The 14,356-nt window shown below is 40.6% G+C and overlaps 1 long non-coding RNA gene and 2 other non-coding genes across 7 annotated transcripts in view; all 3 read right to left on the bottom strand.

Moving 5' to 3' along the window:
* LOC142009296 (uncharacterized) overlaps positions 1–12,182 on the bottom strand; it is a 47,901-nt gene extending 35,719 nt beyond the window's left edge. For 3 of the 5 annotated variants that reach the window (XR_012644414.1, XR_012644415.1, XR_012644413.1), the window contains exons 1-4: positions 12,095–12,182; positions 3,083–3,209; positions 2,411–2,517; positions 1,326–1,565 (exon numbers count right to left, since the gene is read on the bottom strand). This is a non-coding gene — a long non-coding RNA (uncharacterized LOC142009296). Of the gene's footprint in view, positions 1–1,325; positions 1,566–2,410; positions 2,518–3,082; positions 3,210–8,015; positions 8,145–12,039 lie in introns of those variants that run through there. The other 2 variants (XR_012644416.1, XR_012644417.1) reach the window with 2 other exon arrangements.
* LOC142009873 (small nucleolar RNA SNORD87) lies at positions 1,023–1,103 on the bottom strand. Its single transcript, XR_012644636.1, has one exon. It is a non-coding gene; the product is annotated as a small nucleolar RNA SNORD87 (small nucleolar RNA).
* LOC142009875 (small nucleolar RNA SNORD87) lies at positions 2,600–2,685 on the bottom strand. The gene has a single exon (XR_012644638.1). It is a non-coding gene; the product is annotated as a small nucleolar RNA SNORD87 (small nucleolar RNA).
* Positions 12,183–14,356: the final 2,174 nt, after the last annotated feature.

Raw genomic sequence — 14,356 nt, 5'->3', positions numbered from 1 at the left:
TCCAGACACCGAAAGGGAGGATGAGGCTTCACACACTACCCTGCCCAACAACCAAAAAAACTTCTTTGCTCCTATTGACCATAAACTGTCCAATGGGAGCTATTTTACAAGGGTAAGATCAGCAAGCAAAGCCTCCCTCTCCATCTCAGCATCCAGAGCCAAGAGCTACATGGAGCAGAAAGCCACCTAAAACAGCCGCTGGCTACTCTGTGCCTGAGGTGGACCACAGGCCAGATCTGCTGGATTGGTAGGCTGGATCTGGCTCAGAGCCCACCCCTGCTCTTAGCAACTGGCCAAAGAAATAAGACTGAGTGGACTTGTAGGTACTAAAATTTTAGACAGGTTTGTTTTCGAGTGCAGCTATGTAAAACACCACATTTGTAAGTTGTGCATTTACCCTAAAGAGATTGCAATTTGGTACATGTATGAGGTGAATTGAAAAATACTATATTGTTTTTACAGCGCAAATTTGTAATAAAAATCAAGTGAACACTGTACACTTTCTATTCTCTGTTGTAATTGAAATGTATTTCAAAAAGCAAAAAGCATCCAAATACATTTAATTTCCATTGATATTTTATTGTTTAGTAGTCCAGTTAAAAGCAGTTAATTATTTTAATCACAATTATTGAGTTAATCATGTAAGTTAAGTATGATTAATCGACAACCCTAGAAATTAGTTTTAAATTGGGCTGAATCATCTGAAATTATGTTTCTAAAGTGTCAACTCCTCACCCAGAACGGCCAGGGGGCTATTTCCTCAACTTTTTAAAAGGACTGTTCTCTCCAACTCATTTGTTATGTTGGTTCATATAGTTTAACTTGACTTCTACCTATCCTAGCTGTCTCTGTCTCCCCCCACACCTCCTGAGAATTCAACAAATGTTATGCTGGTTCATTTTTCATGTATGAGATCAGCAAATCAAAAAATGAAAGGTATGTCCCACTTTAAAAACTGCAGAAATAAAAAAAAGTATAAAAAAGGTAATTAAAACTATGTTATCCAGTTTGTCCAGATCTTAACTGGCATCTCAGATTTCAACATCTACATCAACATACATTCAGATGGGTAAACGGCAAAAAGAAATCATCATTATGCCAGTAATAACACTTTATTTAAGATGCTCATTTAATGAAAGGTAGTTAATTTTATTATGAGAGCTATTCTTCGTGCAATATGTATTATTCTTGCAGTATGTCATTTGTCCCTGGGTCATGCATGAATTTTAAAGGACTTGAATTTCAATTATTTTTTGCAATATAAAACGAGCACAAAAATAGTAACTCCCCTCCCCCCACTGCATGCCTTCTGGACTCCAAATTACCTTTTAGATTGCTGTCACAGAAATTTAAAACAAATACATTACAATGGCAGAGGCTGCATAAAAACAGCAAAAAACTTCCCAGCTGCTGGCCTAATAAAGTCCTTGAGCACATAGCTAGATCCTCAGCTGCCATCAGCCAGCATGGTTTCAGGGACATCACGGGACAGCATCATGGACCTTTCTGTGCAAATTTGCACCAGCTGAACACTGGATTCTCTTACTGGATTCAAATTTCTGGTACTGATCTCAAAGAAAAACAACAGAGTCATTATTATTACTTTTATCAGTTGACAGGACATTTTATTGGCTGTAAACAGAGCACATGAGATTTGTAAACATGTGAAATAATCATAACTGATTCCATTCTCACTGAATAAGAACACTAATATCAGAAACATTAATAAGTTTGATACACGGACACTTTTTGGCTTATTCAGTGATTGGCTGGCATTGCAAATAGATCATCAAACCAATCAGTTTGGTAAAAGGCAAAAGAAATTATGCTAGCAAAGTTATCTTCTTGCCTAGGATAAGACTTAGTATATTAATCTTTTTTTGTCATCAGATAGTGATATCTCTTTAGATGTACAAAATCATCCTCCTAGAGCTACCTAAGTTAAACCCATCCTTCAAACTGCAGTTTAAATTTGCAGCCACAGAAACTAACCATGTTTTTTTGCCAGTAATTTATTCTCAGTGCAAAAGCAGGCTACATGTTGAAGATCAGACCGTACTTATGTTATTATCATCTTTTTACTAGAATTAAAGGTTCAGGCTGTCTTTTGGCCTCAACCCATTTGATGAGTTTCCTGTAAATTTCAGTCACAGTAATTATGCTCACTTGCCACTACGTGGACTCCATCAGTGTACAACAGGGATGAACGGCAGGGTGAAGCACAACTATCTTTGCTCTCTGGTTTCCAAAGCCTGTAGCTGAGTATCCTGGGATTTATTCTCATCCCTGAGAACCAGAGTGAATTCTGCTGATTAATTTATAACTTGTCTATGCAATAAACTTCTCAACAAATCCTCTCGTATCCTTTTAGTTCAAATAGTGAAGTGCAAAAGGGAAGCATTTAAATTACCTTATCAGTTCAAGTGAGAGCTGATTTCACATGAGTAGCATTTGAAAGCCCTTCTTGCCATATAGGGATTTCTAGGCAGAACAGCAAGATCTCCAAGGCCTGCTCATCTGTGTGGGAGGGGAGGAAAAAAAAATAGAAATCCATGTGGACATCTGGATTCTAGAAATTCCTCATTTAGTTAGTTAATGTGCTGGCATCTCAGATTCAGAAAAATACATCAGTGAAACAACACTCAGTTGGGTAAACGGCAAAAAGGAAATCATCATTATGCCAGTGAAAAAACTTCCCATCTGTGACACAGTTACTGGTGCATAAAAGAAGGCTAACTTCACACTGTGAAAACACATGCACCCGGGCATTTTGCCCAGCATCTCAGAGCATTTTGCCAACATGTAGGTGAGTATTTTAAAGTAATTTGCATATGTTAATACAGAAGTGACAAGGGTTTCCCCTCAGCTATTCTCTTGCTTCTCCTACTTACCCACCTTCTCCTGTTACCCTCCCCCGCAAATTAAAATGTTCAAAATGACATGACCTGGATCTGTATTTAGAGAAAACAGCTTCCCAGTTAACTAGCTTGCAGAAGTTCTCTATGCACTGTGTATTTACAATTGTGGAGGGAGGAGGAGGAGAAAAGGAAGAATGGGAGCCGAAACCCAACAACATACTTACTGCTTTGTGTCTTTCACAGTTCATGTAACACCTTGCTGGTTACAAAGGAATAGCATAGTAGAGTCCAGACAGGACACTTGCAATACCATCAGAAACAAACACCAACAGCCAACTTGATCCTCAGTACCTTAAAGAAAAGAGTTCCAGGTGTTTTGAACAGTTAACAAGACGACCAATTATTTGTCTTATTCAGAATTCTAATGCCACCTCAGTCACAGGAATTCTTACCATTCACTTGGAAAATGAGCCAAAAAGATTACATCAGCCAAGTAACTCTGATCCTAGTGACAATATTAAATAATTTTCATTAAGAGTCTTCTAGAATCAGTTTAGTAAAATGTCAATTTTTTAAGAGAAAAAGAGGTTAAAAGAAGGCATCACTATTTTGCCCTTTAAAAGAATGTGTTAAGTTTAAATCTACATGTGTAAGCATGTTCCACTTATTGATTTTACAAGAATATGATGTTCCTAATGAGTAGCCATAGCTTTTTTTGCCCAGTTCAGTTTGACAAGTATGAAGGATGAACTGAAGTTAAAGGTTATATGTACCTCGCCTTGGGAGCACAGGTCTCTATATAAAACACTATGGTACATTCTCTGAAGGTTCAATTCAAGGCCAGAACTTTTAGCAAGATTATGCTGCCTCCAAGACTACCAAACCAAGATCCCACTACAGAAGAGTAGTAGCTGTCTTGGGACTTTCAACTATGCCCCTATACTATAGTAAGGGCATAGTCAGAACCTCCAGACAGCTCTCTAACCAAACTCCCCAGTGACAAAGTGGCAATTTATCATTAGAATTAGGACACCCAGCTGCTGCTGAAAATGATTTATGAAGACATAGCAGCAGCAGTAAGTCTCTTTAGCTGTCCAATTTATCATTATTTGGAAGACTTGAAAGACTGAAAATAACTCAAAATAATCAATGAAGATGATTTGCCAATAGCAAATGTCTTCTATTGCCTAATGAAATCCTACTCAGCTTCACTAAAGATATGCAAACTGTAGTAAAATAAACTAAGTGCCTTAGAGCAAGTCTCAAATAAGAAATTACTAATTTTCAATCAAAGCAGTGTGTTCAAAATAATGTGTTAGTATAGCTTTAATCACATTGGATTAGTCTCAGAAATGGGAGATGTATTTATGATAAAGACAATAGGAAATGACTTCTGTTCACTTCCCTAGAAACTCTGTTTTTCAAAACAAAAGCTGTCATGTAGCACTTTAGAGACTAACAAAATAGCTTATTAGGTGATAAGCTTTCATGGGACAGAAATTATTTTGTCAATCTTTAAAGTGCTAAATGACTGCTATTTTGTTTTGACAGAATACAAACTAACAGCTGTCTATTTTTCAGAGAAAGAGCAGACAGTGCCCTATTTTTAAAGCAAATTACATTCACTCCATTTTTAAAAATTTGTCAAGATTTTTATTAGACTCAAGATTGTCAAGCAATTAAAACTAATTAACTGTGGTGTTTAATAAAATATTTAAATATTTTAGTTGCTTTCTATTATTTTAAATATATTGATTGCAATTACAAAGTATGCCATGCTTATAATTTTGTTATAAATATTTGCACTGTAAAGCAAAAAAAACTGCATTTTTCACTGAATACAAGTAACGTAGCACAATTTCTTTATCAAGAAAGTTGAACTTACAAATATAGAACTATGTACAAAAAATAATTGCATTTAAAAATGTAAAATTTTAGAGCCAATCACTCAAACAAGTTTATTTCCATTTCCAAGAAATAATGCTTACTGATTCTTGCTATCACCTGAAAGTAAGAGCATGAGTTTGTATTGATGTAGCTGGTGTCACTAAATATTTATATGCCAGATATGCTAAAGATTCATGTGTCCTCCCCTCATGCTTCAACCACCATTTCAGAGGGGACACATCCATGCCCAGGCTGTGCTCGGTAACGATCCAACGCTGTGTGTTCAGTTTCATCATCAGAGTCAGATGCTACCAGCAGAAGGTTAATTTTATTTGTTGCAAGTTCAGGTTCTAGAGTTTCAGCTTTGGAGTGATGCTCTTTAAAGGCTAAATTCAATCCCTCTCAGACTTTGGAAATTACCTCATATTCTTAACCCTGGGTCAAGTGCTCTCTTTAGATATCTCACATAGGCATTCTTCACATTTTGTCAAATCTGTGGTAGTGTTCTTAAAACAAATGTGCTGGATCATAATCAGAGACTGGTGTCACATGAAATATATGGCAGAATGCTGGTAAAATAGAGCAGGAGACATCAATTCTCCTTTGAAGCCATCACAAATTTAAGGAATACATTATTTTTAAGCAAACATCACTATGTAACTATGTCCTCTGGAATGGTGGCCAAAGCATGAAGAGGCATATGAATGCTTAGCATATCTATCACACAAATATCTAGCAATGTCAGCTACAAAAGTGTCATACAAATGCCTGTTTTCACTTTTGGGTAACATTGTAAATAAGCAGCAGCATTATCTCCCATAATGTAAACAAAATTGCTTGTCTTTGTGATTGGTTAAACAAGAAGTAGGACTGGGTGGACTTCAAGGCTCTAAAATTTTACATTGTTTTGGAGTGCAGTTATAGAACAATAAAATTTATACTTGTAAATTGCATTTTCACAATAAAGACATTTCACTTCACCGTATACATATACTGTAGTGCAAAGTACTAGTTATTTTACAGTGCAAATATTTGTAATTATAACAATTTGTAATTATATTGTATAATATAAAACTAGCACTGTACATTTTGAATTCTGTGTTGTAATCTGTGTTAAAATCAACATATTTGAAAATGTAGAGAAACATTGTTTATATAAATACATTTCAATTGGTATTTTATTGCTTAATCTCAGTTTTAATCACAGTATTGTGATTTTAATCACCTTTAAATTAATCACAAACTGCAACTGACAGCCCTAATTGGAATGTAAGTACTAGTTAAAATGGTTTCTCTGCCACAGAAACTGCACAAGTTCCCAGAGGCCTGAAAGAACCAACTGATTTCTAAACTCTCATTTTACTGTCATTATCAATATTTGTGGTATTAGTCATTCAAACAGAAACCAGGAAACCCACATCTCATCTCTCAGGATTTAACACCGTATTTTTAAAAGTACTTTTCCAAATTTTAAAACAATCACATCAACTTTCCTCTCTTTTAGAAACCCATAAGTAGCAGAATTTCTGAAGTTAATTTGCAAACCATTAAATAAAAACTGAAGTTGGTTATCTGTGTGTTATACTCGATGGTTCCTCTCTTTCCCAATGCGAGCAAACAATTCCCTACTATAAAGATCCCCAGTAAATTGGGCTATTTGGGGGTATATGCCTCCATGTTCTATTCAGAACTGTACTGCTGTCAAATTTTCATGGCTAGCATAGTGAGACGCAACCTCACTGTGGTCTTCAAGTGACACTGCAATTTAAATCTTTATAAAAGATCACTTGGGTTTATTAAAAAGCCCTGCTTCCTCACCACGGTAACTTTACTGTTTAATATTATTTTCTGTAAGAATTGTAAGATCTCATTCAATATTTCTGCTATCATTTTCTGGTTGCTTATGTGAAACATTGAGGGGAATTTACTGGTTAGTTTCAAAGCCAATTTCCAATAAATTAGGTTGTAATTAATTAATTTTCTTCAAGGCCTGTTGATATTTGTGCTATATAAATTATCTTAAATAGTACACTACTGCTTTAATTCTCCTTTGCAATCAGGGATTTAACAAGCTAGTTCTGATATTTTTGCCCAAATCAGATTTAAAATTGAAGGTAATAGTGCAAAGAATTGTTCTTGAAATATTTACTCCAGTTGCTTGGTACCCCTGATCTGAGACAACAAATGTTTGTATACATAATCTGTGTTTTCTATTCTACTTTTCCTATTCATATTTTAAATACCACAAGGAGTTACAATAACAAAAATGTTGTGGGTGACTCACTGAAAAATACTACACAGCTGAATTAAGATGTCTTCACTAAACAATTTATCTACTTCTTCCCCAGAGTTGGGAGTTGCTTAGCTGCTAATATAACCTTCTGATTTTTATTTTTAACTTAAAAAAATCCATGAGGAAAACAACTCATTCTAAGTAACCAAAAGGCTGTTCGGCAAAGATCAAGCACATAATCATAAAACTATCATCCATATGATTACACCGAGTTCCAGACCCCATCCACATCCTCATCTACATACAACCTGCACTAATTTAAGATATGTTGATGCTAAAAATATAGCAGCATTGCTACAGATATTACAGCTCCAGAAGAGGCTATTCTGTCATGGTTACCTATAGCCCCACCTCTCAAGGGGCTATAGCTAACAACAGAATAATTCATTTGTCAAGCTAGTGGTGTCTATAATAGGGTTTAAGTCAGTTTAATTACATCACACAAGGCATGAAATTTTTCAGTCCTCTGAGTAATGTAGTTATGCCACCCCAACTTTGCAGTTTAGATCAGCTCTGAATCAGTTAAAAATAATATGTTCAGTTAAAGTCTGCGTGTAGACAAAATCAACCACACTAGACAAGTACTGGCTACAGATTTCTGGTATGAACAGCTATAGACAACTGCACATTAACACCTGAGATAAAGGGAAAAGCCCATCAAAGTGAATCACAGGAGAGAGCTGTACATCTCTCCTGGCACTGTTTTTTCTATGGGTATGTCTACACTACAGAGACCATGCCAGCATAGCCCCAAAGAGTAAAAGCAGTCTGCACTGCCATCATACCTGCACCTATCCTGAGGGATATATCTGGACAGATACACCAGCAACGGATGTAACCAGACCTGTGAAAGCTCTTTGGAAATAGAAGAGCTATAGCAAAAATTTTCTTAATGAAAGCTAAGATATTGCAGAAAACAGCAAGATTGAGAAGGAATTTCTACATTGGCAAACCCTCCTAGAACAGAACTAACTTACACTGGAAAGAATTCCTTACAAGTTCTCTTATACCAGTTCTTTGTGGGGACGAAATAGTCCGTCAGCGGTTACTGTACCAATACTTTCTATCAGCTGGATAGCCGTGTTAGTCTGTAGCTTCGAGAACAACAAGAAGTCTTGCGGCACCTTATAGACTAACAGATATTTTGGAGCATAAGCTTTCGTGGGCAAAGACCTGCTTCATCAGATGCATGAGTGGGGGGGGGGTGGTTTCAGAGGGGTATTTAAAGAGTGGGGTCCCAGTAAAAGGGAGGGCCAGAGCTGACAAGGTGTATTCAGCAAGGTAGAAATGGTCCAGTATCAACAGTACCTATCAAAAGAGGAAAAAACAAGTCAGATCAGACAGGGGGATGTGAGCCTTTGTCAGAGTCTAATGGAGAGATATTAACACCAAGGGCAGAAAAACTGCCTTTGTAAGCTGCGAGACACTCCCAGTCTGTTTAATCCATGATTAATGGAGTCAAATTTGCAAACAAATTGCAGCTCAGAGATTTCTTTCTCCATTTGATTTCTGAAATTTTTTTGTTTCAGGACTGTCACCCTTCAATCTGCCAACGAGTGTCCAGGGAGACTGAAGTGTTCCCCCCACAGGCTTCTGTACATTAACGTTCCTGATGTCTGATTTATGTCCATTTATTCTTTTACAGAGAGACTGTCGATTTGGCCAATGTAAATTGCAGTAGGGCATTGCTGGCACATGATGGCATATATTATATTAGTAGATGTGCAGGCAAAGGAGCCCCTGATGGTATAGGTGTTAGGTCCTGTGATGTCACTGGTGTAGATACGTGAGCAGAGTTGACAGCGAGGACTGTTGCAGGGACTGGTTCCAGGCCTAATGTCACTGGTTTGTGATTTGTAGTGGCTGGTGAGGATTTGTTTAAGGTTGGCAGGCTGTTCATAGGCAAGGACAGGCCTGCCTCCCAAGGTCAGAGAGTGAAAGATCATTTTTCAAGATGGGCTGCAGATCACGGATGATGTGCTGGAGAGGCCTTAGGTGGGGGCTATATGTGATGGTCAGTGGTGTTCTCTTGTTTTCCTTGCAAGGCCTGTCTTGTAGCAGGTGGTTTCTGGGTACCTGTCTGGCTCTATCAATCTATCTGTTTCCTCACTTCCTTAAGTGGTATTGTAGTTTGAGGAAAGCTTGGTAAAGGTCCTGTAGTTGTTTGTCTCTGTCTGATACTTTCTAGTGGCAGCTCTCTTATTTGTATTTTACTTTCTGAGACATTTGGGTGAATGTCAATCATGTTTTAAGCTTTTCTATGCAATCATGTCTAGAAACTAAGGGCTTCTCTACATCAGCAAATTATATTGGTATAAAGCAGAATGTGAATTTAGGCTGTCTGCACTGCCACTTTCAACACCAAATCTTCAGTTGTTCACCATCCTGAGCAATACTGTACATAGCTTATTCCTAAAAGCACGAGCACAGCTTCATAAAATGCTGTCTACCACCCCATTGCTTCTTTTAAAAAAAAAGGGGGGGGGAGCGGCACAAGGAGATCTTCCCCGGTCATAAAGAGTGGCTACAGCACTGTAACATGTGCAGTATAGCCATACCATTAGCCTGCTATAATTATACGGTATGTTCTTCCCTCTGCCCTCTCCATTAGACATTCTTATTCCAGTATGAATGCATTTATAATTTTTTTTGCTTAGGTTACTTTGAGAACAGTTAACCTAAGGCAAAAAGCCACCATTCTGAAAGCTAACTGGGAACACAGGGAGTTATATCAGTTTTTATAGCAAATTAACCACTCTGGCACACTGTAGCTATATTACTGGAAGTGTCTCCTCTGCAGACTTCTTGTCTCCAGCAATTGTGCATGAAGAAAAACATCAAATAGTGAAAGACTTGAAATGGAATTAGCATGGTGGCAATTAATAAGTCCAGTTACATTTTTATTGGGAATCCAACAGGAGGCTCCCTAAGCTAACACTGCTTCCTAAATTCAAGAGCTTAGGTGCTGGGCATCCTGTGGTACACAGTGGCTCTGCTTGCAGCCCAAGGATCCCCATGCATCTGTGTTCCCCACACCCCATGAACTTCTCAAGCACAGGGCTCCTGAGCACCATGTTTTCTACTTCTACTCCTCCCCCTCCCTCTAGCACTTGAGGAATACCAGGCACATATGTCCCATCTATGGGCAGAGGCGGGGAAGACACAATTTTGGTGACCCCACAGCAGCCGCACCAGCTGTCCTATGGATGGGAGGGTGGAGAATTACCTGGGGCATGGGTGGCAGGTGCAGCAGCAGCAGTAAGGGGTTGCCTCCCCCCTGTGCTCACGTTGGAGTTACAAGTTTTTTATTCTTGTTATATTCATATTTTAGGTTTAATAATGCAGCAATGTAAGGTAACTAACACATTTAACATTTTATTAATTAAGTTCATTAAATATATGTTGCTGTTTTAAAGTTTAGTATGTAAAAAAAATAAAGTTTTGGTATTGTGTCTATGTTAATAACATTAGAAAAATGTTCAAGGCTGAAGTCTTAATTGTTTAAGTTACAACACCTTTTGCTTTGCCCAATATGAAATACCATAGTACAATGCTTTTCTTTGAAAGCCCTTGTAAAAATTGTGTTTACATGTAAAAGTGGTATGTCTATATTGCGATAAAGGTGAGAAGGTTATCCTCAGAGCCAGATGGCCAAGACAGGAGGGACAAAGCATGGGTGGAGACACACTGAACGGCATCAAAGGAAAACCATCAGTACAGAAAGTGTTCAAATTGGCAAATTAACAACTTGAAAGCATGGAGCAGGCATCCCTAAAGACAATTAATTACAGGATAAGCCTTTTGAAAATGTTTTGGGAATTATTAACTTCAATAAGATAACACACTGGTCACAGACTGACAACAAAATCCATACACTTCAACAGAGAAAAGGATTAAAAAAGCAGGGTGCTTTGCCATGGAACTTTGGGTTCATCTTGCCACCAGTTCCAGGAGAGCATCTAATTGCACCTGACAAGGCTCTGCTCCTACTCTGTGATAGATCTGGCTGGCCACTAGGTTGATCCAGACTTTGAACTGGTAACTATATCATCTGGCAGGACTGTGCGCATGATACCCGTGTGTTTTTGAGTGACTGAAAAGCATATGCTACAGCTGTATTCTCAATAAACAGAGTGTACTGCCTTTTCCCCTATAAAAGATCTCATGTGGTTTACTTAAGCATAACACTCACCATGAGCAGCAGCCTACTCCACTCCACTGCAGCTTCCCTGCATGCTGAACCCCGCTTCTCCAGGGCAAGAGAAGTGCCCCCACCTCCATTCCAGATTGGGAGAGGTTGCTCTGGGCCCCATCATCCCTCAGAATGGTCCTGGCACCAGAACAATGGATTTGCATTGTTCCAGTTCTGGAAAGCGTGGGGAAAATGGCGACAGAGCATGAATCAGCAGATTCACAGCTCCTAAAATACTAGGAGGGAGGAGGAGAAGTAGAAAGCACAGACGTCCACTGTCCCAGTGTAGGAGAGGCATGTCAGGGAGCTGCCAGAGTAACTGCAGGTTAAAGGCCAGTGTGCCGTGGGTTGCTGTGGCCCACTGAAGTGAAGGAGGACCACTCATGTAGCCCACTCCCTATTCTGATTGCCCATAACTAAGTTAGAGATATATCCAGGCCATCTACACACAGGGCTGGAAACTCCTCCCCGGCCTCTCCAACACTCACGTTCTAATGAGATGATCTCAGTAGCAGAAAGTTCAGCCAGACATGCAGGGACTGGCAAAATCCCCACAGGGCTGCTGCCCCGCATCTAGGCACTCTGGAATCTTATGCCCGCAGTAAGGCCACATACAGTACAGACAGACCACAGCACCCCTCCTCCCCCACCCCGCACACAGCCCCGCCCCCGAGACGGCCAGCCCGCCCCTCCTCCCTCCGCACACAGCCCCCCCCACCGAGACCGCCCGCCCGCCCGCCCCCCCCTCCTTCCTCCGCACCCATCCAGCTCCCCCCCGCCCCGCTCGGTCCCTCCCCCACTCGCAGTACCCCGTGGGCTCGGCGACCCCGGGATTCCAACGGTTCCCTCTGCCCCGGGCCGCACCTCGTCAGCCGCCGTCCCGCTCCACCGCGCGCGCTCACGACAGAAATGGCCGCAGACACCTCCTCCGCCAGTCAGAACTACACCAGGCACGGCCACGTGACAAACGCCGCTTCCGTTCGTCCCGCGTGACCGGAAGCTTTGCCGGCGCTCCGGCCTGGCCCCGGCTGTGTGGCTGAGCCGCGCGTTTGACTGGTCCTGTTAATGTTCTCGGACCTGGCGGTGGGAGACGCGCCTGCGCAGTGCCTGGCTGCGCCCTCCCCCCGGGGCTGCGCACGAGCCGACGGCCGGGCTTTGGAGCCGCGGTCGCGGATACGCCCCCGCGCCTTGACCTGACGCTCCTTCCCGCCTAGCCTTGCTCCTCACTCATGGGCCATGTCTATACGTGCGCCAAACTTCGAAATGGCCACGCAAATGGCCATTTCGAAGTTTACTAATGAAGCGCTGAAATGCATATTCAGCCCCTCATTAGCATGCGGGCGGCCGCGGCACTTTGAAATTGACGTGGCTCGTTGCCGCGTGGCTCGTCCAGACGGGGCTCCTTTTCGAAAGGACCCCGCCTACTTTGAAGTCCCCTTTTTCCTATGAGCAGATGGGAAAAAGGGGACTTCGAAGTAGGCGCGGTCCTTTCGAAAAGGAGCCCGGTCTGGACAAGCCGCGCCAATTTCGAAGTGCTGCGGCCGCCCGCATGCTAATGAGGTGCTGAACATGTATTTCAGCGCTTCATTAGTAGACTTTGAAATGGGCCATTTCGAAGTTTGGGGCTAGTGTAGACATAGCCCTGAAGAGAGGTTTAAGAGCTTGGGGTACCCCCACAGGAAGAGGTCTGAGTGTGTCTTCTTGGGGTAGGGTTTTTTTTCCCTCACTCGGTGGCAGCAAACTAGCCCCAGGGCCAGGGGATATATGAACGTGGGAAGTGTTAAGGTAAAGCCTGTTTACAGGCAAGGTATTTTTAAGTCTCTGCAAGGTCCCACTTTCTGCACTTGGCCTTGGGGGAACCCCTGACAGACCAGCATCATTCCCTTCCTGGATCTGGAGGACTGACCTGCTGCTTTCAACCTGAAGGACACGTACTTTCATGTATTGATAGTACTGTTCCCTCTGATAGTTCTTCATGTTTGTGGTGAAGCACATGCATGATCAGTTTACAGTGACCCCCTCTGACCTGTAAATGGCCCTTTGTGCATTTATGAATTGCATGGCCACCATAACTGCCTTTCTGAGGAGTTGGCAGCTGTGAGCATTCCCATATTTTGATGGCTGGCTTATGAAGAACTACTCCAGGGTGCAGCTGGAGGCACATGTAAACCTGTTGAGAGAGGTGAGATGGACTGGGCCTGTTGCTGAACATGCCAAAGTTAACTCTAGCAGCAACGAAGGGTCCTGTGGCACCTTATAGACTAACAGAAAAGTTTAGAGCATGAGCTTTCGTGAGTTAACTCACGAAAGCTCATGCTCTAAACTTTTCTGTTAGTCTAAGGTGCCACAGGACCCGTCCTTGCTGCTACAGATCCAGACTAACACGGCTACCCCTCTGAAAGTTAACTCTGTCCTCTACCCAGAGGTTAGCAGTGCAAAATATGATCATAAGAGATTATTTCCTGTGCAGTTGGAAAGGAAGCTGATGAAAGGCTGTAAAAATGAATTTGCAGTCCAGCTGAATTTATGTATATGTTTTCAATTACTGGTATTTAATATATTAGTTTTAGCATCAACAGTAAACTGGGTAAACCCTGTTCAAAGATTTACATAATGGAAACTACTGGATGCTGTACAGCTATGCATTTAATTTCAGATAGTGTTGGATATGTACAGTAAATATTTTAACTGAAAAAGGTGTGGTGGATCATCTTAACAGAGACTCAGTTTTATTAAATACATCACATTACTTAAAAACACAGTAAGTAATTTCTGCTATTGAAGCAAAGAATTTTAGTTTTGAATGAATCTCTAAACACATTTTGTACACTTCAAACCATGTATGTTGACACCTTAATATAAACCAGTACAAGCAATATTTAATTTAGATTGTAAACATAGATTACTGCTACATTTAATCTAAAAAGCAATTTACATTTGTTAAAAGGTAACATTTATTTATGGTGGGGGTGGATTACAGGACACTTTTCACTTGACAATGAGCATACATTTGTATTTTCAAGAAGATTCAGAAATTTAAGGTCATTTGATATTAGGGTAAAATCCTGACATTATAGAAGTCAGTGAGTTCTGCGATTGACTTCAGTGGAGACAGATTTCATTCAC

Source organism: Carettochelys insculpta, chromosome 2, assembly GCF_033958435.1.
Source record: "Carettochelys insculpta isolate YL-2023 chromosome 2, ASM3395843v1, whole genome shotgun sequence".
NCBI classification, from domain to species: domain Eukaryota; kingdom Metazoa; phylum Chordata; order Testudines; family Carettochelyidae; genus Carettochelys; species Carettochelys insculpta.
The sequence above is the reverse complement of the archived record's forward strand: the minus strand, read 5'-3'. Positions and strand labels throughout refer to the sequence as shown.